Source organism: Hesperophylax consimilis, chromosome 26, assembly GCF_061612785.1.
Source record: "Hesperophylax consimilis isolate HC1 chromosome 26, BYU_Hcon_1.0, whole genome shotgun sequence".
NCBI classification, from domain to species: Eukaryota; Metazoa; Arthropoda; class Insecta; order Trichoptera; family Limnephilidae; genus Hesperophylax; species Hesperophylax consimilis.
The window spans coordinates 25,510,770-25,538,324 of NC_142861.1; the positions used below are offsets into that span (position 1 = coordinate 25,510,770).

At 32.8% G+C, this 27,555-nt stretch overlaps 1 protein-coding gene across 1 annotated transcript in view; it reads right to left on the reverse strand.

The window, feature by feature from the left end:
* Nlg3 (Neuroligin 3) overlaps positions 1-27,555 on the reverse strand; it is a 725,436-nt gene that overhangs the window by 95,629 nt on the left and 602,252 nt on the right. The window lies entirely within an intron of this gene.

Genomic DNA, 27,555 nt, shown 5'->3' on the forward strand with positions numbered 1-27,555 from the left:
ATGATGACGATTTCAAATTTATTACTCGAATTTTTTGAATTCCATGCTATATTTTTTTTAAAAGTGGATACATTTTTCAGTGCTCATATATATTTCACACGCAATGCCAGGGATTCCCCTGTGTTATGTGGTGAAGTTTTCATTTTGAAAATTTTTTTATAACACACATAAAATATGTTATTAAATAATTCAATTCAGATTTGTTTATACGCATTTTATATAATAATTTAATTAAAAAAAATGGATAACTAATTTGAGAGATGTATGAAGGGAGATTAGGTGGTAGGAGTGTAGAACGTATATGGGTGTTATGATTGTAGGTTTTTTTAATTTTTTATTATTTTTAATTTTATTTAATTTTTTAATTTTTTATTTCTATATAATATTTACAGTGTTCACATAATTATTTATATTTGTACATGATATATTTCAAACTTATAACTATAATATGTTGTGTGTAAGGTAGGTTTGAGAAGCTGAAACTGTATGTGAGTAGTATTGTTTCGTGAACACTTACAACACACTAAGAGAACCTGTGCTGAGTTGTTTACGTGGTTATGTATAGGTCTGACAAGTATTTATGTGTTGTAGAAGAAAGTTTTTATTTTTTATAAGTTTTAATTTTTGTTATTTTTTTGGTTTTCGTAAAATGAATATTCATAAAATTTTAATGGTTTTTGAAAATTGAATATTCATAAAAAATATTTAAAAAAATATATATTAATATATTTTAACATAAATGTAAGTGCATATATTTGTATTGTAAGTATGAGTATAGTTGATAAAATCTCGAAAAACGTGTTTATTAACTAAACACTTTTTATGATTTAGTTTTGTTTGGTTTGGAGTTATTATGTTTTGAAAAAATAAAATATCTTGGTTTTTGATCCAGGCTGTGATATGTTTTTTGTGAATGTTTTCGGATGTATTTGCAGTTAGTAGTTGCTTCGAGAGTAATAGGCATACAATTAAATAGTTTAGTAGCGTAGTATTGAAAGTGTCTTTGTCCGTGTGTGGTGTGTGTTATCGGTACGTTTGGTGTTTTATTTGTTAAGGATCTGGTTTTTAGGTTATTTTATAGGTTTCGGTTTTTAAGTTATCAGGGAAAAGATTGAAACTCTTAGGAGCTAGGTAGATGAATTGTCTTTGTGCTGATTTAATATGAAGTTTAGGTACATTGTAGCGTCGGTTGGTTATATATCTGGTCATGCAATTGTGTTGTCAGTTTTTTAGATGAATTTGACGTACATTTAAAATTACTATACTCCATGAAGAGTCGAATGGAGAAATAGCTTATCGATCGCTTGTTGAAAACACGTTTTATCATTTTTCGTTCATTTTAGATAGGATCAATAATACTTTGAGCACAGACACCCCAAATTAAGTTCCGTATGCTAACAGGGATTGGCAGAGATATATCATTTATCCTCTGCTGCTCCTATCATTAGATCAAAACAAGAAATTTAATAGTGGAACCCCTGCAACTTTTTTAATGTAAATATTAAGGTGAGGTGTCTAGTTTAAAATACGTTAAAATATACATATTAAAATACAAACGTATTATACAAGTATGACTTTGTTAAAGCATAGAATTTTTTCAATTAAATAGTTCTTGTGGTTTAAAAAACGTGATTGGATCCCTCGTTCTCCTGTTAGTGAGTGGGGCGTGGTAGACTTGGACCAATTCTCTGCTGAATACTGTCGACTCTGCGCTTCTTTACTCTGTTCCTTACTTCTCCCATCCCCATTTTTATCTCCCCGTTTTCATTCCTCCCTTTGTCCTTTTTTCCTCATTCTTTGATTTCCTAGCCGGAGTGGAGAGTGCTTTGTGCCAGAGAGGCGATTCCCTGTAATACCAGCTCCACTGATTGCATTACCACACCACCGTGATGGCAAAGCAAAATACTAACAGCGACCGAGTAAAAAAAGCATACCTTTAAAAGAACTAAGCTACTTTAATGTATCTGCATAAAAAGAAGGACTACATTTTTTATAGAGGTATATGTATCTATTTGAATATCACTTTTGTTTTCTTGAATGTATTTATGAATGAAGTGGAATCTTGGAAGTGGAAACAAACCCACTTTCCGACATCTGATCAAGCTGAAACTCGGCAGAATGACTCGTTGTCGATTACAATGTAATATTTCAACAGTTTAGTGGTAGCCACGCATACACATTAAAAATATATATGAAACCATAGCAGTAAATTTGACTCAGTTTTCAAGGAGTCTTCAGTCATCAGCCAACCCAAATTATTATATGTTTTGAAGACATTTTAAAAGTTCACAACAATTAAAAGCCAGTTCCTGTGGAGGAAGGTTGAAACCTCAAATAAAACGAAAAAAACTTTTATAATAACAATAATATTTGGATGATTTGTTTAGCGCCGTTTTTGTGCAAAATCACTCAGGGGCGCTGAACAAATATATAATACATTTTTACAGTGATCTATGCTATTACTAACTATGGTGACCGGATAAATCATCACAATGATAATTCATCACATCTTTAAAAAGTTATATAAAGTCATGGAAAGTGATGAAACAAAAACTTTATTAACTGGCTTAAGTAGGTTAGGTAAGGTTAGGATAGGTTAAAATTTTATTTTTTTCATCGTTTCTAATGACTTTATATCACTTTTCAAAAGTGTGTTGAATTGTCACCGTGTTGAGTTTTTCAAACTCTATTAAAATATTTTTATGGTAAGGTTATTTTTATAAATTTAAAATAAAAATAACTTACATCCGCAGAGATTCCCCTAGAAACATTTGAGATTTTAGTAATACGTTCATTAGAAATAATTAAAATGTTAGCGCTGAGCAAACCCCCGTTATTAGAATCGTATGTCACCTTCAATGATATCAGGAAGAAAGAGAGACAGAGCGCGCCACACTGAGAAAAATTAATATAGCTAATTTATTGATAATCCGGTAATTCCGGTTAAAAATGGGATTGCAGGCCTTACAAACGAATAAACAGGTTTCCTAATAAATTTGAGTAAATTACGAATAATAATATTTGGATGAAAAAATCACCTAATGGGAAAATATATATACTATCATGATGTCAGAAAATTTGTTCATTAAAATCCCAATATTTTTGCGTAGCAACGAAAATTATTTGTAGTTATTTTACAAAATCAAGGCAATTGAGTGAGCGCTGGGCCCAAGCTTACTCAAGATCACGTCCCTAATTTCTTTTTTTTTTAAATATATTTTTCATTTTCACATATCCTTTGAAGAATCAATGTGAATATTTATATGGGACATGTGGGATGGCACTAACCTCCCCACATCCTGGAATAAAAATATTATTATTATTTATTAATAAGGTCTTAATTTATCGTGAGGGAAAATATTGATTTTTCTCCGTGCAATAATGTCGGTATTTGATTGGCCTTCTCGGACTAATTAGTAAAAATGTATAATGTCGTTAGGCGGCCTTCACGTTGAAAACTTCATCTTATCTATTCCATGGTTTAATTGGATTAAAAAACAAAAGTTAAAAAGGGTACGCATATAAGGGACTCTTGCGGAGAAATAACCAACAATAGTAAGAAAGGGTATAGTAAATAAATGTAAAGTTAAAAAATCCAAAAAGAAACGCTTTCCAAAAGGGGAGCAAGTTCTGGTCCTTATGGACATGCATAAATAATAGACCGTGACCGGAGACAAAGCTTTCAAAGGTTCATGAGCTGGGCTTTGAAATTAAAAAGTTTGAGAGCGTTAAATTTTATTCTTATCGTATGGAGGTAAAAGTTAGAAAGATTTGCAGGGAATTTATAAGTTTGGGAAACTTTGATTGTTTAATCATCCCTCTGAGATGTTTCTTGGGAATGTTTTCAACTTTAGCATCAGGGTTTAACCTATCATAAATTCTGCAATTTAAAATGTCAACTACGAGTGACGTAGTGTTTCAGGGTCAGTAGTTATAAGCTCCATTTATTCGTTTAACCAGTCAGGTTTCTGGCATATTGACTGTTATATTTTTTAAAGACAGAAGGTTGAAGAATTTGCGTGTATTTCCGCTTTGCAAAAATATCCAAACGATAAGAAATAGCGAAACATTAAAACTCTCTTTTATGAATATAAAATAATCTTTCAAGTTTTATAGTCAGAAATAACATATAATTTAAAAAATAGGAAAATTTTAAATGCCAACATAATTTTTTTTAATTGCTCATTTTACGTTTTTTGTCTACACACTAAACCAAAATTACGAATAAAAAAAAATACACATATTATTAGACAGATGTATTAATTGTACATTACTGTCACACCACTTTGTTGTCGTTTCATTAAAAAATAATAAATAGTAAAATTCACAAAGTTTCATAATTTTTTTCGTTAAAGTTGCGTTCGGTACCTTCCGTTTCATAGAAGCGCATATTTTAATGCTTCTGTAGTTAACTTCTAGATTTGAATATAAAGCGTACTGTTTTATCTTTCTAATTCCGTTTACATAATATTTCTCACTATGACAGTAAGAGACTAACTAAATAACCATCACGCCGTTTCTCCGCAGGGGTATGCAGAGAGAACTGACCGTCAAACAACTCGGTCCTAGCACACACTTCTTGCCTCATTTACATTCATACATCGTCTCATACACATTCTTCTATTATTCTGTAGTAAGAGACAATATTTTTATGCATGTCTTGAAAACCTTGCAAGTTCTGACTGAAGCATGAAATACTATGTTAATGTTTGCAGAGCTGGCAATATTTTGACTAGGTATATTATTATCAAATATAGGTAACTGTTTTTGTGAGTGTTCTTAAAACTCATGTGGTGAGTTCTGGCATCATTAGCTTCTGAGTGAAGACCTGGAATTCAAACAAGATCATTGTCGTGCATACCTTTGAGTGGCTCAGCTCTTATCTTAATGAAAGATGAATACAGATGATGTGGCAACCACCCTGATGAACATTCATCTAATTATTTTTCAAATTACTAACTTTCATTTAATTTTTATACCTATATGTCATGTAATGAGGCGAGATTGCGTTTGCACCACTTATTTATTTATTAATTAACGCATTTTTAAGGAGTTTTAAATATGAATATTACGAAATATACATTATTTATTGTACGGGACCGAATTGATTCAAACAACATTTTACATTTGTTTAAAGATAAATTGAAGATGTCCACTGACTTGGTATAATTGTTTCCTTCCATTAATATTCCGGGCGAAGAGGAATACAATAACGGTAATTAGTCACAGAATTTCTGCACTGAAATAAATCCTGACTTCTAGTATTACGTTGTGGAATCTGGAAGCTTATCAATTCTAGCAATACCGGACTATCCACTAAATCATTAAGAATTTAAAATGGAAATATCAAGTCAGTGAAAATTCTTCTGTCAGAAAATTTAAGCATATTCATATAATTTAACAGAGTGCTGCAGTTCAACATAATTTCTGGTATACCCATTTTTAAATTTATTAAACGTAAAAATTTGTTTTGTATTCTTTCAACAGCTTGTACATGTATTTTATAATTATAATATGCATTTCTCTCGTGATTTATGGAGCTCAGGAAGATCTATTTAACTGCTTTCAAGATGCAACACCGCATTTTCGATATTTTTTAAATAAAATTTAAATTCAATATTTACTTAATTTTCACAAGTTGAGTGATTTTTTAGCTTTATTTTCACTTAAGAGGAAACCGGGTGGTGTTTTTTCCATACAAACGTATTCCTCATTTCCCTCTCTGGATTTTGATACTAGAGAAAATATTTTTTTTACATAATATGAATATTGACCGCAAGCGTGTCGGTACGTTTTGATTTTTTTGATAAGTTACTTTTTATAGGAGTTATAACCCTTCAAAAATTGTTAAAATTGCCTTTTTTTAACGCCATCGACAAACGTTCAGTATACAAATAAGACGATGTATTTAAAAAAAAAACAAAACGTACAGACATAGAATGTTTTCTTCCAATACATTTGGTAAAAAAAATCTTGGAAATCGGTTCAGTTTTGGAGTAGAAAAATGAGGACTACAAAACCTCTATTTTGACAATTTTATTTAGGTATTATCAGGCTGAGGTGCATGTGTCCCTTTCTCTCAGTATTCGGGGGTGAGGGGGAGCGGAGAGGGTTTTGTTGAATACGTATACAGTCAACGAAGTGATGTGACATTCTCAATAATTATATCGATACACTAGTCCACTAGTGTTGTCCCGAGTTATCGATGTTTTTTTAAAATTATTTTTCTGTTTGGTGACTTATCTTGAGTGTGCCAATACTTACCGAGCTTATTTACTAAAGTTATTGTGACAAATTTAATTTGTTTACGTCAAATAAATTAATGGAAAAAAATTGAAAAAAAAACACCTGTTACAGACAGACCCCGAGATGATTCCGTTCCGTATTGCCGAGTTGGATATGGAACACAAAAATTAATTAAAATATTTTTTGACAACTTTTGAAGGTTGTACTCAACATAATATTATCCCTTTATAGGACACTTTTTTTAAGATACAACTACCGAACCAAAAAAAACTTTTATATTTGACTAAATATATTGTTCTAGATTTTTTTATTTTAAATTTATATTTTACAAGAAAATGTGTGATGGTAAGTACATACACCACTGATCGTTTGATGGAATGCTGGTACAGCGTATGTTCAGTGGTACATGCATCTACCACATGTTGTTGAATCGATTATGTTATTATAATATCATATTATACAAATGAATATTGAAATCTATGTATAAGAGGCACCATATTGTTTATTGCGCTACATATTAGGTACATACACATAACTAGTTTAGTTTTTATTTAACTTTTTTAATACGTTATGTTATTACAGAAAAATGCACTTTTGGGAATACCTCCTACATCACTTGACATTTTCAATCTTCTTCAATGATCTAATATTTTTTGTTTTTAAACGCTTTATTGTAAAAAAAAATACTGTTTAACATCTAAACAATGAAATTAAAACAATTTATGGTCCAGACCTTTCCCTCGCCGGTAAATTTCTTGGTATGCGACCGTCAATTATTTCTGGTAAAAGGCATTGGTGGTAGAAATGTTCTAACAGTGGAACGATTTTTTGCCAGATTTCATCGTCCCTCTCAATTTTTTCATACAGCAAACCTTTTGAACTCCACACAACAAAATAACAATAATTACGATGAGTAATATGTAACTGGCCTTGTACTTGGTAGAAGTAATTATGATTCCGTTTTAATGTTAAAGAATGGTCTTCCAATTTACAGTAATCAATTATCTTTTGTGCAATTCCCTCTTCTGGTGACATATTTGCTATACTATAAGGGCATTTAATTTCAATTATAGAATCCTCACCGATAAGGCCATCCGGACTTGCCGCTAAAAAGTTTTTGGTTTTATCGATAAATAGCCCACAAGCGGATACCTGCAAACTTGTTTTTTTTTGAAAATTGCTCTATTGCTAGGCTTTCATTTTCTTTTCCATAATTTGTGGCCATAGTTCCTTTGAATTGTGAGTACAGTACAGAGTTTAATACTCCCGTAACTGAAGTTTTTTGCCGAAGCTTATATATTTTTCCAAAGTTAGACGCCGTTATCCGCTTACGTCTTTCAACTGCCCACAGATTATTATTGCTTTGGCCTACCGTATTCCGTTCGAGCTCTTCCTTATTCGTTGAAGATAATTCTTTGAGAAATTCCTCTTTTTTCGTTTCAAATATTTCAGGTGGCATATCTGGTTCTAATTCCAATTGACCATAATTTTCATCGGGCCCTGTAACTTTTTTTCTTTTTTCTGTCGTATTTTCATCAAACTTTAGTTTTTTTTTTCGACACATTTGTGTATTCTCCTTCGAACGTCGTTTTCTCTCTATAAAGTGCTTCGTGTATTTGCCGGGACTGTGGCCTTGGATTTTCTTTTGTATTCTTGAATGGGTTGCCAATTCACTATTCCACGAAGCTACTGCTCCAAAACATCTTGCTTGGTAAGATCCTCTTGTAGTAAAATTTACCCTTTTTCCACCTTTAAATTTGGCGATAACGTTGTTGAATTGCTCCACAGTGTTATTTGTCACGTCAATAATAAGACTTTCTGCATTTGCTATTAGAGACAATAAGAATTGTTGGATATCAGTCCATATTCCACAATCTCGAAGATCGCTTACTAAATTTGGATCATCAGTATACTTCTCCGGCTTGCAATAGTACGATGCACAATTTTTATGATCACCAAACACATGATTTGCGGTATTTTTTATGTCCATTTTCAAATTTTTTATTTTATCACTTTGTACTGTGTTTTCTTGCTCTTTACTGTAATTTACTGCTCCAACTACAGCTCTTCTCATGCGTAAAACGTTTGCTTCAACCTTTTTCCTTATATGAACTGATACAAAGCCTTTAGCGTTGTTGGTTTTTTTTCCAAGTGCTTTCATTTTGTTGCAAAAATTGCGGAGTAAGTGATTTTTGCACTCTATTTTTTGTACTATAAGGTTAGGACTATATGGCATTTGTTGCATTATTTTTTTCATGATGCTGGAGTCGCCATCACCAACTAGTTTGTTAAATTTCAATCCATGCATTTCCATGCTTCTCGGGAACCCTTCTGCTATAATGTGGGCTTCCATGGCATGAGCTTGGAGCAGGCAGTCACATGTATATACCTACGCACAAGTTGCGATGTGACTGAGATGATGAGTCAACAGCAGGCGCTCTAGTTGTTAGTTGCGACATGACTTTTTTATGTGTGCAGCAACCTGTATACACGCACCCACAAGTCTCATTTACTTGCGCGTGTGCAGAAGATGAGCTCGGAGCAGGCAGTCACATGTATATAACTACGCACAAGTCGCGATGTGACTGAGGTGATGAGCGAACAGCAGGCGCTCTAGTTGCGAGTTGCGACGTGACTTTTTTATGTGAATACCGCACAGGAGTCCGAACTGCTCCCGTCTGGAGCCAGTGAGACTGTGGATTCCCCAATTGGCGACTTAATTGGACTAGTATTACAAAACCCTGTAAGCTGATAGCTGATTTGGCCGTAACTAAGTCGCCGCGTGTATCATTATTTCTCCAGACAATTATTTTATATTATATTTAATTAATATTCTTTTTAATGAATATTATTTTTAATATTGTGAAACAACATAAATTAATTAAAATCAATTTACTTGCGCACGCCGTGATTTGAATCCGAGACCTCCGGACTCGAAGTCGGGAGCCTTACCCCTCAACCACGGAGGCAAAATAAATGTATCTACGTACATATTTGTAGTAAGTAATAATAATAATAAAGTTAAGTACAATACAATATTAAATAATGTAGACCTCGCTATTTTATTACGAATATGTACCTAGGCACCTACTTAATTTTTGGAATAAATGAATCACAGTAAATGAAATAATAAGAACTGATCGCGATAATATGACGCGAAGTCGCTATCGGGCGCGGCGCGACGATTCGTGCTTACAACACCTGCAGCCACGCACACACACGCATTGGGGTTCACCAATACACCGATAGCGCTTTTGCTATCCCCGCTGAGATGAACGAAATAGAAATATTTTTTACAAATACCTATCGTTGAAATTTCTCGGCGCTCCTGCGCGCTCTTAAAGCTGTACTCTGTACATCTTAAATGATACAATACCTAATTATGAATGTAAATGTGTAATTCATCCTGTACATTTTAAATTCAACGCTAAAAGAATTTCAGCCTGCCGAAAATTATATCCCTATTAAAAATTATCCCCCAAAACATCTCCTGAAAAATCCTCCTTTATTCTTGGCGGCGTTAAAGAAATAGGCCATTTTGTCCCCTCGACGCCAGTAAGACGACCTACAGCCGATTTCCTGCGAAAAACTATCTGTCTCTGTCAGAAAATGAATCCTTCCTACCCTTAAGGAAATGTTCTACAATGCTTTCTACTTGACTATGCAATGTATAAATTAAACGTGAATTAATATGCAAATGGCTAAGGTTAAATTAAAGTTTTAACATGTTAAAGGCTAATAATTTTAAGGCGTATGTTATTATGTAACGACATTACAATCGACCATTTTGCCTAACTTTTAGTTTTTTTAATTTGTTTTATTAAATACTGCACAGAAGTTGTTGGCCCCGTTAATCTAATGCATAAACGTCTTTTTTGATCTACGAATATACTATAATATAAAAATTATTTCCTTGCTTGTACATTCTTACCAGTGGATAAGTAAGAGTCGTAACTTTTGGGTATACTAGAGTGCTAAAATTACAAAAGATGGTATTACTGATGTTTTTGTAGCTGAAATTTTTTTTCGAAAAATCATTTTTTTGTTGAAAATTCAATTTTCAGGAAATTCAGGATTTTTACGGCCAAATTGAAATTTCCTGAAAATCTTCAAACAATAAATTGAATTTTCAAATAAATGTTTTTCAGATACAGAAACATTGCTAATGCCTTTTTTGTAATATTTGCACTCTAGTGCACCCAAAAGTCACGAGCCGCCACTGATTCTTACGTATATGTTTTAAGGATATGTGGGATCGCATAAATCTCCCCACATTCCACAACAAACACATAACTATTATTATTATTAATCTCAATTAGTTGAGGTATGTTGTGAGGCTTAAGGAATTAAGGAGGGGAATGACACGAGAAGAAGAGCCGGGCTATTTACGAACACTGGGAATCGAAACCGCAACCTCCGTATTCGTAGTTAAGAATTTCAACCACTCGTCCACAGAGGTCGTAAATAAGCACCAGCTCTCTGCACGAATCAGTAATAGTATTAATAATTTTTTATTAAAGTGCCAAGGACAAATATTGAGTTGAAATTACTAATTAATTTATTCATTCCGCACGCAAAATTGGTTTACAAATTCTTTTGTAAGCGTTCCCCATTGTATATTTTATGTGCTCTTGATTTTCCACGCCATAAAACATGATATTAATGAATTTTTCGACGATGCAATTTATCAAATGAACTGCATGAATAGTAAGTAATTCAAAATACAGGAGAGGTAAGGGTGGGTACCAACCCATTAAAAGCTAAAAGGAACGATGTCAACCCCAAAACCTATTCAACCTTGGAAGGGTAAATTTGTATGGAAATAGCTCGACTGATTTTATAACATCATCCATCATTTTTTCATCACATTTTCAATAAGCAAAATCACTCTTCATTGTGTATCACCAACAATTCACTGACAAAGAATTAACGGGATTGGCCTACACAAGAAGAAAAATAATTATTGCAAATTTATTAAGAATCTCTTCAAATTAATGGTAATCCGATCCGTTTCCAGATAAAACTTTAGTAAATTTGTAATAATATCGGAACACGTGTTCTTGCACCTGCGTTTAAATTGATAATAATATTATATAATGACGAAATGCAAAAATGTTAGGATTTTTTATGAGTACAAGTTCCGACATCGTGATAACGTATTGGTGTTTTACTAAAATTTTATCAGGAAACCTAACAATTCATTCGTCAAGGGCCTGCAATCACGTTTTTAAACAGATTTCAAATAATTTGAAGAGATTCTTAGAAAATATGCAATATTTTTTGTCAGTATTTTTTCTCCATGCACTGTACAAATAAATACTATAATAATATAAATATTATTAATTATTTTTATTTCATCGGAGGACGTATCTAGTTGCCAATGTACGTCACTGCAGCGACATCAATATTTTAACGAGCTCATATCACGTTGTGATTATTCGCAGTGAAATTGGTTTAGAGTTTGGCAAATAGAACAAGAAAAGAAGAATAAGAAAGAAGCCATTAATATTCAATTTACGTTTGTTTTCAATTTATGCGAGACATAAAAGCCTTTATGGTTAAATGGCTATGAATAGAATTAATTTGTCGTCAAAACCGATGTATCTTTATTGTTACTTTTTTGGTTGAATCATTGTGCCGTCAAATAGAAAAACAATACAGGTATTTTGTAATCCAAGTCTTAAATATGCTCTTACAAATGTGGAGAAATAAACGAAATGCAAATTTTACAAAAATAGAGTTGCAAGAAAATATATTTTCTTACACAGGAGGCCATGAGAAAAATATTTTACCCTCAGGGCCTATGTCATCTTTGGGAATGCCGTGTGTAGGGTCTTTTAATGAAAGGAATGGTAGGAAGTTCTAGGAAGGAGGATGGTATGAGGAGTGGTAGGAATCTGGGGGTCAGTGTTACGGACGGGGACCAGGAGTAACGGACGTATAAATTCTTCCCTTCCACTGGGGTGGAAGGCGATGTTCCGAGAGAGTCCTGCCGGAGAGATCAGAAGTTTTCCCTCAACCAGCTTGCCTTCGAGTTGGTGGGCAGACACATCTGTCGCCAAGAACCGCACAAACCTCACCTCATGAACCTGGCCCCCCCGATAAGTCACCAAACGTTACTTGCCACTTGGGATAACCTATGGCAGAGGTGTTGGTTATTTATTAAATTGTTCCTGGGGTGGCGGTAACCGTACTGCCTCTCAAATTGGAATTGTTGGACGAATCATTAAGCAGCTACAAAAAAGTTTTGTCGTTGTTGGTGTTGTATGTGAAGGTTGTTATATGAACTTTATTATACTCACTATAAGTTGATGGTTTATCTGGTATACTCCAGAAAAATAAGCTTATTATTTTAATACAGTTAAGAACTTAAGAACTTATTTTTCGTCAAATAAATTAGTTGCACAATATTTTTAGTTCATTTTAGTTGAACGATATTAACACATACATTATACATAAGTTTTTCGGTTAGTATCTCTCCGCTATTCAATATCAAAATAAAATAATTGTCTTAGCGATGAAGACATTAACATGTATTATGTAAGTTTCAAACAGCCTTGTCGGTATATAAAACAGGCCCCATTCAGACCGTCTTAGCAAACACTTGCGAAGCATCGAAGCTCACTGATCTAATTAGAAGCCTCCCTTCAATTATCATCTCCATCCAGCGGAAACAAACCAACCACCCCGACTAAAGCCTCAGGCGAGGTGAGTACTGACTGTGCTGCCTGTACCCACCACAGAACAAACAATCATTAGAAGTGTAATCCATATCCATTCTCAAAGAACATGTTTTCAATTTGAGTAAGACATATTGACTTCATCATAACAATACTAACTTTTATTCCATACGCAGAAGAAGTGCTATTCTATACATTCCATAATTTAGAGCAATTGCTCACATTAACGGTACAAAAAATAAAAGGAAAAACCAGTAAGAAATGACGCTAATTTTCGTTTATGGAAAATATTCTCCCTTCTGAAGGCCACGAGGGGAGACTTCATTCAGGCAGCAATGGCAGTGATTATTATTTTTTTGAATTGACGTAGTATGCGCCAAATGTACGCGGTGGACAAGAAGTGCTCTGGATGTCCCTCCAGAAACATATCCGTAGTGCTGCAATGTCTCGGTAGGTGGAATAAATGATTTTGTAGCTGACTTTTAGCTTATGCCATTGTGTGCAGTGAATTTTTATAAATGTGTTGGGTATCTGAAATAATTTTCTGAAAAAAACTTCATTAGACGAGGAACAAAAGAGATTTATGAGAGGTGTTACGATATATGACATCGTGTAAGAAGCTCGGCATCAAACTTCAGCAAATCTTTACAGATGATACCGGCCCTAAGAGAATTGACGCGCGCAACATAGTATCACTTCTACATTCACACACACACATTTTATCACAATCCACACATCAAATATATGTTGATGGACAATGTGACGGTGTCCGGAAAGCTTGCTATATGGAAGGAAGAAGCGCAACATAGCAAAAGAATCCAAAAATATATCACGATACTAACTACTGAAAATTTTTGATCAATTTCACCTAAAGAAGATTAAGGCCATTCGTGCACAAAGATACTTACAAGTGACTCGAGTTTTTTACGAGTAGCATACGTGCATCTCGTGAGTATTCGCCATATTATTTTGTTAGAATAGTTCACGACGCGACAAGTCGACTAAGGGTTTGGCGTCATTTGCACACTACTGACAGTGCTGGTAGCACGCTACGCGAGTTGCATTCGTGTATATCACTCGTTTGACAGAAATGAAGTCGGAACATGATTTGAATATGAAATTTGTTCCAGAGGTGGGAAAATACCCATATTTATGTAACTATAATTTACCAAAATACGTTAGAAAGAATTTAGCAGAGATCAGAAGTCAATTTTCAATCATTCTCATATAGTTCCTTGGCGGCAAAGAATGCCCTACAATTATGATATATTTCGTTGTGTGGGTGTACCCAAAATCTTATTTTAAAGAAGAAGAATATTATTGCAATCGTCGCTAGAGTCACTTGACATCGTATTGATTCTGCGGCTGCACTTAAAAAAATGATCGATAGTTCAGTATTATTCGGGTAGCATTGTGTGCAAAAACCATATTTAAGCAGTGGCATATCCGTTGGCTACTTGTAGTTGCATCGCAGTTCCGTAGCTTGCAAGTATCTCTGTGTACGAAGGGCCTAAATGAGCTCACATTTTACGCGCACTTGACGCACTTCTGTCGGTTTATCCATTCACTGGGCTGCACTGACTCTGTGTTGAGGTGAGTTCTGGCTTAAGTTGAGTAGGTACGGACTCTACTGACTTAGCTACATTTACAATTATTTAGTCCCCACGGTTAACATTTCCGTTCCCGTCTTTCAGGTAGTACACCTTAGTGAAAATATGTCCGGTTCATGAAAATTTATGTCGGTTAATCAAGATTATTTGTATTAGAACGGAAAATGGCTTCAGCAGTATTTATAACATTTTAAAAGGAATAAAAATAATATATAAAGTCATTCTTATAATGTGCTAATAAAGTGCTCATCTTTCGAAAAAAAAACATTTTTTGTAATCTTTAAAATTTGTCCAGGAGTAACCAAGCCTTTTCTGAACTTTTGTCTACAATAATTAAAGAGCAATAGTGTTTTGTAAAAACGTACTGAAAATGACAATACTGTTTTTTTTTCACTTTTTTCAACCTGATTTGTCTCAGGTGAAAATTTACCTACCTAATTTAGCAAGCGGAGAATTGCGAAAAATAATGACTCGTTAACAAAATAAAGAGACGTGACAAAGAGATAACCTAGCAATATCAGAATAACTTCTATTTTTATGAGTAAAAAAGTGCCACCCCTTGCGCCTGATTTGATGTGGTAATTGAACATCTCAATTATATTTTTGTTGTTTGTTTTTGGGGTGTTATGCCGTCTTGCGCTAATTCTGGCTGTATGGGTAGCTAAGTAGCTTAGAACAATCGCCAGATTAGCAAAAGATTCTGGAGACTGGTTAAATCATGATTTATTTCAAAGCAAACATCTAAAAATAAAGCACGGACGTCAATTTAAATTATTAGTCTATTTGTGAGTATTTTAAAGGCAATTCAACTCCTTCTTTAGCCGACGTTTCGGACAGCGTTGCAGTGTCCATCATCAGGGCAGATCCGGTAGATCCGAAAATGTGTAAATTTTGGTTGTCGAGTTTGTGCTTATTTATTTGTGGCCTGGGCCCGTCCAAGTGCGAAATGCCAACGGAAGTGGCGACATCTTGTGGCGAATTCTGAAAGCACAGTATTTATGATAGCCTGGGGCCCATCCAAGTGCGAAATGCCAACGGAAGTGGCGCCATCTTGTGGTGAATTCTAGAATTAGAAAACCGATTGACAGCGGTTAGAGTAGATGTACCCAGTATCAAGGTATAAATGCAATGGTTTTATATTGTATTATTATATGGTATTGGAGTATACTTAGACATGTTATTTGCGTTTAGCTTTGGTGTAGCCGTCAATTACCGGATACCAAGAGCTGTTGAGCTTAGCTCCGTCGTCTCTATTGATATTAAATGGATTTTTGTAGATTTCAATTGCCTCCATAATCAGGCGTGATCTATAAGTTTTGGGTCTTCCCAGGACCTCGGGAGCAAATCCAAAGTAATGGCCGGTTTCAATTAAGTGTTCGGCGATTGCCGATTTATCAGGGTGGCCAAGTTTACAAGCACGAAAATGTTCTGCTATCCTTTTGGAAATCGTCCGCTCTGTCTGGCCTATATAAACTTTGTCACAACCAGAGCAGCTGAGTTTGTACACTCCATCTGCTTCCAGAGGAAACTTAGTCTTTGCAGACCTCAGTAGGTCTTGGATTTTGGTGGTGGTTCCGAAGACAGTTTTGATGTTTTCTTAAAAAAAAAATTTTTTAAAAAGTTTTCTTTAAAAAAAAAATCTCAATTATAGTTAAAAATGCAGAAATATCCATGAATTCACCAACTTTGTTATGTAAAAATATCATTTATGTAATGTCACCGTTTTTAAATAATTTTCTTTGAGATTATAACAAATTTTAATATATTTTTAATGTTGAACGTATTTTTTGTACTGATTACAGAAAAAAAACATGTTTATTGCATTTTTTTTTATTTTCGACAAATATTTTCGGACACCGCTTACTCAAAATATAAGATATGCAGATATTTAAAAAAAAATACTTTTGATCTCGTTACAGTAAGTGGATTCTTATTATCAGTAAAACAAGCCGCTTACAGTTCAGAGAAGAGAAAAGTAAAATGAAATGAGTTGAAATGAGGTTATTTAACATAAGGAAACAATAGAAAAGGTACTCGTTTAAACAAGACTTGCATTATTTATGGTAATTGCCTGATTTTGATTGCCTTTTTAACATAGAATAACACTGAAATAAAATTTGATAATTAAATGATCTTGAAATGAAACTAAACACAGAGAAATCAAGAGAAATACTTCAATTAGTAATATGCTGTCGACAATAATATACTGACACCATATACATACTGAAACTGAAACCGCTTAACTGACCAAGAAAACACCATGTAATGCATACCACAAAAATTTTATGTTAATAAGTTGTAAATGAAATCCTCTGGACAGGAGATACCAGTGAGAATATCACTATATCTAATTTTTACAAAAAGTAGAAAATAAAACGCTTAATACTATTATTATTCGCTGATCGTCGCCATACTAATGCACATCATTGTTAGCCGTAAATTGCATCACAAGCATTTCCACTGGGTCCCACAATAATAACTCCGAGAGATCTGAGGGGTCCCGAGCTGCCATCAACTTCGTCGACAAATAATACCCCTTGTGCCGTACTCTGTACTCCGTACACAATGTACCTACTCTCTGTACAGGGTGCAGTTCACTAGTGTGGGTACACAGTATACTGTGTCATGTTTGTTAATTAATCTCCGACTGTTTTCATTTAAGTTGAGCCGAAGTTATGGACGCAGATGGTACAGCGGGAGGGGACGGGGGAAATTACCGCGACTCGGCGAATACTGGTAATAGGGAGTAATGGTTGGGACATATTCTTGACCAGTGATAGCGGTTTAGCGGGTTTATTTTATTTCTTAAATTTCAAGAGTACAAGGTACAGATAGACCCTCTGTAATAGATCTGTAATTTTAGTTATTATTATCTTGTGCAATTACTTATAAAATAATTATTGTTTTAAAAATAAATTTTCACGTTCGATCATATTTATTTTTACCTCTAGTTGTGGATAAATAATTGATCAAAGATTAGACCATAGAAACTAATAATTCATGCGCGTTCAGCCAGTGCATCTGAAACTTTATTCTGTCTCGAGAAACATTATCTTCTATGTAATATAAATAATTATATAATATAATTAATTTAAATTATTTAATATAATATGACATAGGTATTTAATTTAAACTTCAATACATTTAAAGCCAAATTAGTCCACCAATTTTTTAAATGTAAATAATGTATGAGAAATCATTATATTTTATTTCGATTTTCTATTGTTTGTTTTATACTGTTGCTAAAATTGAAATTTGTAATTTTTATGTATTAAAAGCCCAATAGGGCGTCAATAAATAAATAAATAAATAATAATAAAATTATATATAATCCAACTTATAAACATACATACACCCACAGTAACAACACGACAAAATACAATATTCTACAGCAGCACACATAAGCGTAACTACATTGCCCACTCTCCGATACAACGACTTCACACCATGGGAAATCATTACTTGGGTGATGTTGACATATTCAATATCAACTTGGCAAGTTTTTTGGATCATTTAAAACATTTATTTCAACAATACTCCTAAACACATCATGTAAACCTACAAATAGCTGTAATGTTCTGTTTTTGTTTCTTGTGTTTGTATGACTTGTTGCATAGCTTTTATCAAATCTAATTTTATTCTTATTTTTTATGTTTCAAAGTATCTTTGATATTAAAATTATACTACCAACCATGTGAAAGCCCTCTGGGCGTTAAATAAATAAAAAAAAAAATATATCCAAGCTTTACAATTATTTTGGCAAACACTGGGTCATTCCTGAACCACCACCGGAGTCAATTTGTTAAACAAACGATTGGCACAAGCACGGAATTACTGTTTTTTGTAACACACCCATCTTAAAGTATTGAGTGGCGTATGAAAGAAGTTTTTTTTCGCTTAGCACAATTTGACAAAAAAATTATATATACACGGTGTCCGGAAACTCGTAGTACAAGCGGGAAACTGGAGAATCTACACCACATGGGGAACCCAAAAAAACATAAAATTTTTTGATTTGAGCATTTTCAAAAAAAAAAAAAACCAAAAAAAAAATATTTTTCGGCTATTTTAGGGTTAAAGTTTTTTCTGGTGTTTAGGGTTGAATAACATATGTTTTAACCCTGCAGAGCAGAAATATTTTATGATTACACCGGGTTAAATGAAGGTTGATTTCAAAATAATGCTTCAAATCCGAGTTTCTTCATTTGTTTTACTTTCAAATAGTTTTAATTAGTTGGGTACTTTGATCTTCAGTAATAATTTATAAGAATATGATTAAAAAAAAAAAAAAAAAAAAATCAACTTAAAACTCGATTTACTCGATAACGAAAGCTCAAATAAAAAAAAATATACTACAAAATCGACTCCAAATGTGATGTAGATTCACCAGTTTCCCGCTTGTACTACGAGTTTCCGGACACCCTGTATATATACTTTTTTTAATATATATGTATTATATTTATTGATGTATTATGTAAAATAGAAAACGATTAGTAATCTCGATTGATTTCGACGTGACAGCTGGGTGCTATCAAACACTGCTACCATCTTGACAGGATTGACTGGACCGGAAAACAACAAACAAATTACAGACAGACGAAATGCAAAATGGTTGAGTCAAAACAATAATGAAAATGACGTGCCAGCCATAAAAAAAGCAATTTGACAACAAACATTTTCCAAAATCAACGTGAAATTATTTAGTGGTTATTACAATATTTGATCCGGTTACAATTGTTATTACTAAGCAACCAATCTCACACGGAGAAAAATGATTATGGTTAATTTATTAAAATCCTGTTTAAAACGTGAAAGCGAGCCATTTCCTTATAAAATATAAGTCCATTCAGAATATATTAGAAAATGTGTTCATGCAATTGCGCTTTTCCTGATAAATATAACGACGACGTACTCCGACATCCTCATAAAACATTCGTGTTTTACTGGTAGTTTGTTAGGAAATCTGTCAATTCATTAATACAAATAATTTGACCAGATTCTTAATAAATAATCAATATTTTATTTTAGTAAGTTTTCTTCATCCATCTAACTCTTTCAGTTGCTTAATTTAGTAGATAGGTGACTTCATCCATTATTTTTTTAATAAAAATTTATTCTTCTCTCATTATGTCTGGACTCCCTTCAAAAAATTTTGCTGTAGCGTTGAAATAAATAATACACAAAATAAAACGAAATTATTCCATTCAACAATCCACAGCCGGGGAACAGTCTACAAAACTAGGGAAAATTCGAATTTAACGAACTCAAGGCGAATATCGGAGACGCGATTTAAATTTCGAACGATTCGAATTTCAAATCTAATTGGGCGGAAGCAATATGAACCAAAAAATTTAAATGGGAACCTTAAACATCATTAATGTAGAATAAATTTTATCGTGCTTTAAAATATAAAATATGCGGACAATAAATTGACTTTGAGTTTTTCGGGTCCGTGTTTTAAGTGCTTAAGACAGAAACATTTTTCCTGGAATCGATTTGTGTTTTGGATTGCTTAACTAATTTAAAAAATGTATGTATTTGAATCTAAAATATAAAAGTGTATGTGACTGTAAATATTTTTCAGCTTAATTCAACTCATTACAAAACAAAATATTTTTAAGATGTATGTTTTATCAGCCTTACTAATAAACTTGTTTTAAATTTTACATATCAGATAAACAACTATTTACGTATCGAAAATGGTTATTTATCACTTATATAAAATTTAAAACACGTTTATTAGTAAGTCTGTATACAAGCAGAATGCATTTGAACAGATTTTTTGTATGTGAATACCGCACAAGAGTCCCAATTGTTACTGTCTGGAGCCAGTGAGTCTATGAAATACTCAAAGAGATGGAGTAGAGGAAGATGGGGGAGTACCTGGCTATTCAGATCTGGTCACAAAACACGCGATACTGAGAGTATCTTCTACCCTGGAACGTGCAGCAAATATACTATATATTATTTTTAATTAGTAAAATGTGAAATAACCTAAATTAATCAAAGAAAATTTACTTGCGCACGCCAGGATTCGAACCGGCGACCTTCTTTTATCTAGTCAAGAACCTTACCCCTCGACCGTGGAGGACGTTAAAATATTAAAACACAAAACAAAGTAATCAAAAAACTATTTCACTTCAAATCTAGAACATCAACAAAAAAATTATATATGGAAACAAAACTATTAAAATTAAGAAAATTATATGAATATAATACATGTCTTCTTATGTACAAAATAAATAATAAACTCATACATACAAATACAGAACTCATTAAAACGTCCCAAGTACACACACACTTTACACGGCAACACAATAAAATACATTTAAACACCATACATACTCATTATGGCAAGCAATCCATTGGTTACGAGGGAAGCAACATATACAATTGCCTCCCAGACGAAATTAAAAATGAAAAAAGTATAGGTACATTTAAAAAAAAATTGTTCAGTTTTATGCTCAATCAACAAAACACTGAAAGTGAATAATATCAGTGTGTAATATATTTATGTGTAATATATATGTTATTTCTAGTTAAATAAGTGAAAAATGTAATTTTCTTTTATCTAGAATAAAAAAAAAAAAAATAATAAAAAAAATAAAAAATAAAAAATAAAAAAAAAAAACATTCATGGACAAGACAAAAATAAACACCTTAATTTTTCATAGAAACCAGATTGACACAAATATTTCATTTTCTGACTTAGGTACGTGTAAATAAAAAAAAATGACTTTAAGCTCTAACTTCCAGAATTCGCAGAACATACACAGTTTTAGACTTTATCAGAATTCAAATCCGAGCTTTACCAGACGAGGCAGTATTTTTTAAGGCTTTTTTAACCCGGAGCTTTCCCCCGAGACTTCCGCTAACTCGGACTTAGCCTCGCTTTACTCTGCTAAGGGTGTAGAGCGACTCGAGCCGATTAGCCATCGCGCACATCTAGCGTTGGACAAACATTATTAGCTAGGACACCTGGTGCGCTGGCTAAAGAAAACCATCGTATGCTGGGTTTTAGATATCACGTGTGAAAACCGATGTATCCTTGTTTAGAAAGTAAGTAATAGTTTTGAGTTCTAACAGTTTCATTTGTAATACTTGTATTAGCGAGGTATTAATCACATCTAAGACCTACGTGACAGAGAGTTAGTTATTTGTGAAACCGCACAGAGTCACAACTGCGCCGAACTTTTTGGAGCCAGTGAGACTATGGCATCTCCAATTGAGGTATATATCCCCAAATGAGAGAGTATCTTCCACTCTGGAACGTGCTGCAAACATATTATGTAATATTTAAAATGAGTAATTTGTGGAATCACACAAACTAATCAAATACAATTTACTTGTGTACGCACGTATTTTCTTTTTTGTTTTTTAATCCATTTTTTAATTATGTATCCGAAATGTTTTTTGTTTTGCCAATATTAAGTCGATATTAATATTGCCGTTCAAATCTTGTGCGTCACTCTTCACTACCTATATTCTAGCAAAATATCATATTTTCGAACGAGATTACTGATTAATATCAATAAATAATTTAGAATTTTTTTTTTCAATTCGTATTAAGTGGGGTTATTGTGGGATGTTGTTTTTTGTAATGTAAATTTATCTTTTACACTAAGGAAATCTTAAAGGAACACCACAATATTGACAGCCAACACATTGCCTTGCAAGACGATAGCAAAGAAAATTTGTTCAGCAATAGGCAATTATTTATCTTGCTCGCTTACCTGCACCTTTAAAGTTTTTGTGAAAAACTTGAATCCTACTCTGGGTATGAAAATGTACATCTTATTTGCATTCCACTTTTTGACATTTGACACCAACTCAGTCATGAGTAGTCGATGTTCTCAATAGGTGTGACACCAACTCAATAATGAGTGGTCGGTGTTCTCTATATCAACTTGGTGTGACACCAACTTAATTATGAGTAGTCGATGTTCTCAATATCAATTTGATATGACACCAACTCAATCATGAGTAGTCGATGTTCTCAATATCAATTTTGTGTGACACCAACTCAATCACGAGTAGTCGATGTTCTCAATATCAACATGGCGTGACACCAAAATTTACATTGGTCCAGTTTGTTTATTCCAGCAGTATTTAATTTCTAGATCTGCCTAACCAGGAACTTTCCAACCAGGTTGGAATGTTCCTGGTTAGGCAGTTCTTTCTGTTCGTCGGTTCATATTGTTCTTCCTCTTACCAATTTGACATCAACAGAACAACATATAAAACTTGAAAATTTCATTGTATTACAAGTTTCTGGTAGTTAGAACGACTAAAAAAACTCATTAAGAACTTAGATTATGTCAATGATTGAAATGGTGTTTTTTGCTTTACAAAACTATTTTTTTTTAGTGCATCGCATCATTTTGTAACTTTAATAACTTATGGTTATTATTAAACGAATAAGCATTACAAAAAGTTTTTATTAGAGATCACATAAAATAAAAATAAGATTTTTAAAATCAGCAAAAGTATTTCTTGAAAGGAGATTGATATCTGAGAATCACCATCACCAACTCATGTTTTAACTTTTGTGTAGAAACAACTTAGAATGAATTTGTAATTTTTTTAAGAATTTAATATGGGCGGCCCTGTTTTTCGACAAAGCTTAAATTTTCATGTGAGTAACTATTAAAAAATTGACTTTTAAATAATTCGTCGAGAAGTGTTTGAGAATTGGACCTCCTTTAGCACTGAAGGATCTGAGGGTAAAAGGTTCTATTGCTTTTCAGGTTGTCAACACTTCCCTTTGTCCATACAGAATGGAGGCACCCTCTTCCAGTCCCACTTTTATTACACCTGAATATAAAGGTGACAGCGGAGCCTCAAAAGAATACCGGGATATTGAATAAATACCAAGGGATGTATTTCTCACGCGGAGCTCGAAGGTATTCAATACAGTGAAAACATTTTATTTGACAATTCTTCTTAGATGTGTGTTATTAGCTATACTCGATCTAATGCCAAATGACCGAATGAAGAAGTCACCCCACTAATTAAATCATATTTTTAATGTAGAAATATTAAACCATTCAGTGCTGTGTATAAAAATCACTAAACGGCTTAGTTTTAGTTACTAAGAAAAACGACCTATGTATTTCAAAATTGAAAAGCAGGAAATAAAGCGCCAAGGAAATTAATCATTATAACCTTGTGTAATTATATTCTGGTCACTATGTGATGTTGCGCTTTCGTCCTCTTTAGAAACTTTTCGGACATTATAACAGTATCAATCAACACTCAACAGGGCAGATGTGTAGATTGTGGTAAAGTGTGTGTGTAGATGTAGAAGTTTTACAAGGGTTAATCCTTTTCGTTTGAGATTACAGTATAATAATGATTGAAAAATAATCTTGTTTTCAAGTACCGTTTACTGTTAAGTAGCTATCATGAATTATTAGACTTTGTCCCTCGTCCCACAATTTACACAACTGCCCTGATGACGGACACTGTAACGCTGACCAAAAAATTGGCTAAATAAAGAGGATTCGCAACACGACATAATAATCCTAAAATTAATCACCATTATTGTTTTTTAAGTCGTGAAAATTTAAAATATAAACTTTATCGAATTTATTTCTAGAACAAGTGGTCTATTTCATTAGTTGTCTCGGGGATTGGAGTTACAAATCAATTATTTACCAGTTTTCTTAATATAGATCATACTTCTAGCGATTATTTTGTGGAATACAAAATAATATGGCATTTTTTTCTTTTTTCGTACCGAACATTACACCTTAAAATTACAGTTTATTTGATCCCAATACAAGTGTCGTTAAGAACCTTATAAAAACTGTATTGTACCCGAAAATCTAATTTTTAGTGTTTTAAAAATCTTAGGTACAAGTATATCTTGAGTGAGAAATTAAACCCTTTCTACGTGCTATAACGATAGCAATTAAAAATATTTAGTTTTAATAATAAAATTTATAATTTAGTTTTGAAGACCATCTTCACACTCCGATAACCAAATTCATTAAATAATATTCCAGCTGGATAGGTAGGTACTTATTCACACTTTTAAAATTATTGTACTTAGATTTTATGTCGTTTTTATAAGAAAATCTGATAAAAATAAAAGCTTTTCCACATTTTACAATTCCCAGAGCAATAACAAGTCGAGTCGTCCCCAAAATGCGTAACAAACGGTGTTCCTAATGTTTTTTAATCCGTTTTTTATTGCATTCTTGTACATTTTTTAGCAGGCTCAAAGGCATTCCAGATTAATAGGATGACCTTGACATAGACAATAAATGTTATTCGGGAACAATTTTTGGATTTTGTATTTCGTTAAGAATATTAATAAAATTTCGTCTTATCAAATAACAAAATGGATAACTATATAAAGATCAAAAAAGATCAAAAGTATCAAAAAGCTGTTTTGAATATGTTTTTTTTTAATCAAATTAAGGTTTTATTTTAAGTAAACGGAGAGTTTTTTTCATACCAAAACAAAGAACGGAAAATCTAATATTTTGAATTTTTTGTAACAAAAAAGAAACAATAAGAATTTCATTGCCCCAGGCCGATAAGTCTTAAATTTTATTTTTTGTGTTTAACAAATATTCGATTATAGCAACGAAATATCAAATTATTTATACATAACTCAAATAATTATTTAGACACAGATAGTTTTATCGTGCACGTTTGTGTTTTTTCTTCCATGAGCAAATTTTAAGGCATTTATTTTACAAGCAATAATTATTCGCCTGAAACACATTGAAAAATCTCCTGATAAAAGATACATGACGCCAACGGGACTCGAACCCGTGTCCCTTCGATTTCCGGTCGACAGCTCTGACCACTGAGCTATGGCGGCTTATCTCTTATCCTCGAAATAATTCAATATATACAAGTGTTTCATTCAACAATTACTGATTGTTACATTTTTTCACCTGAAAACAACCAACTTTATTTTATATTAGAAAGGCATTGTAAGTGCTAACTCTCTCACTAGATGGCGTCGAGACAAATTGTCTACATTTTTAGGTGAAATACTAGAACTTGTCAAATATGTAATTATTATTTTTTTTCAATGTGGATGAGTGTTTCAGGCGAATAATTATTGCTTGTAAAATAATTGTTACCCTTTGTGCTATGCATAAAAAATCTTGTCTTAAACATTAGTTAACCAAAAAAATAATAATTTTAGGCATTTTATTAAAACGTGTTAATTGATAATTATTAATTAAATATAGACAAAATGTTTTATTTTTTTAAATACTATACTGTAGTAACGCAAACCTTTGAAAAATCATGGGATGGTATAGTAGTTGTCGGATTTGTGAAATTAAAGGATTAATCAAAAATTTGCCTCGCGATCATTGCGTGTGAGAAACCAAGATTGTCAATTTACTTTACGATGTATTTTTATTTTTCTGTTGATAGTATAAGTGATGAAATTTAGCGAACCAGACTTAAAGTAAAAGCAAGGTCACTGTTTACACGAGATTTTGAAAAACTACCCCATTCCCTTTTCCCATCTATTAAAGCAGAATTTTTATGATTCTTGCCGAAATTTTGCACATTTGACGTTCAAAATAAGAGCAAAATTAATATCTTAATTGAAATTAAATTATTATGAAGCCCAAGTAAAGCCCGAGACTTCAGCTATTAAATAATAAAATTTATTATATGTGAATAAAACTGTGAAAAAAACTCATGAAAAAAACCAATATTCGAAAATGCATGATCAGTTTTACTAGAAATACGTGAAGATAGAACTAATTTAGGCACACGAATACCTTAAAAATACTCTACTACTATGGGTAAGTAATAACATGATACTAGGTATTCAATTCTCCTCACTAAACATTCTCATTCAGCAAATAATATGCTCACACATGAAAACTTATGAAGCAAATTAAAACAGCTCGTCGTTTTACCGACTCGGTTAACACCTCCTGAGAATTTTCTTCTGCATTCCCAGCAAAAATAATTCCTCGGTTAATTTCCTTCCACGGACTGACTGCTTGGCTTGAATCGTAAGAATAAGTGTACGTTATCCTTGGTTCAGACGTTCAAACCTGGCGGAAGACTATTAAAGGGATTTCATAGAGCTTTAAGCTTCATAGCAAGTCGCACCGTGGCGCACTAGGTACTAGACAGACCTAGGAACTTTTAAGGTAATGCAATTGAGAAATCACCTTTTCCGACCTCAAGGAAATGAGAATGCTTACTTAGTAAGCGCCAAGCTTTTATATTTCGAAGTCAGTTGAAATTTGTAAAGATTTTGTGGGGCTTTGATAATATCGTGTAAGTATAGTTATTATTCATACTTCTGTTTTTATTTTTGTGCAAAGACCATGTGGTAAAGCATTGTTATGTTACCGTTGACCCAACTATATTCTTCTCCCTTTAACTTTATGTTCCTGCATTCTTCCATCCAATTTCCAGTTACCCAATTACCTGTCCCTGTCTGACAGTGTGGAGTACATACCTACTTCAGTAACATTGCAACAATTGTAGAAACCAGTACATTAAGAAAGTCTGTGCCGTAAACACGTTAAATGCTCCCTCAGTGTTTATAATATGGAATCTATTATGGAAACTTGTGCAACAAAATATGTATAAGAAAACCATGGGTAAGTTCGGAATCCCTTCTAAATTCTAACAGTTAACCAGCTATTCAAAATAGTTGTGTCAATTGAAAAGTTATAATTATTGATTACAGACCACTTTATGAATAAACAACAAATAGATTCGTATAAAATATTTGTGAGTACAGTTACAATTTTTTTGCCCTCATTTTGGTCTTCAAGGAGTACCTACTATATATACTTTATACCTACTGTACTAAACCTATTATGATTTACTATTCCAAAAGCTTAATACTTAAAAGTTTCCTGGAAAAAACAAGGTGGAGCCAGAAAATGAGGTAGGAACGATTGCTCAAATAAGTTTCATATTTTTAGAAATCTTATTTTCATTAATAATACAATGGATGATGAGAGTTAATCTAATGGGTACTTACACAATATATAATGAATTAAAAAAAGAGTATA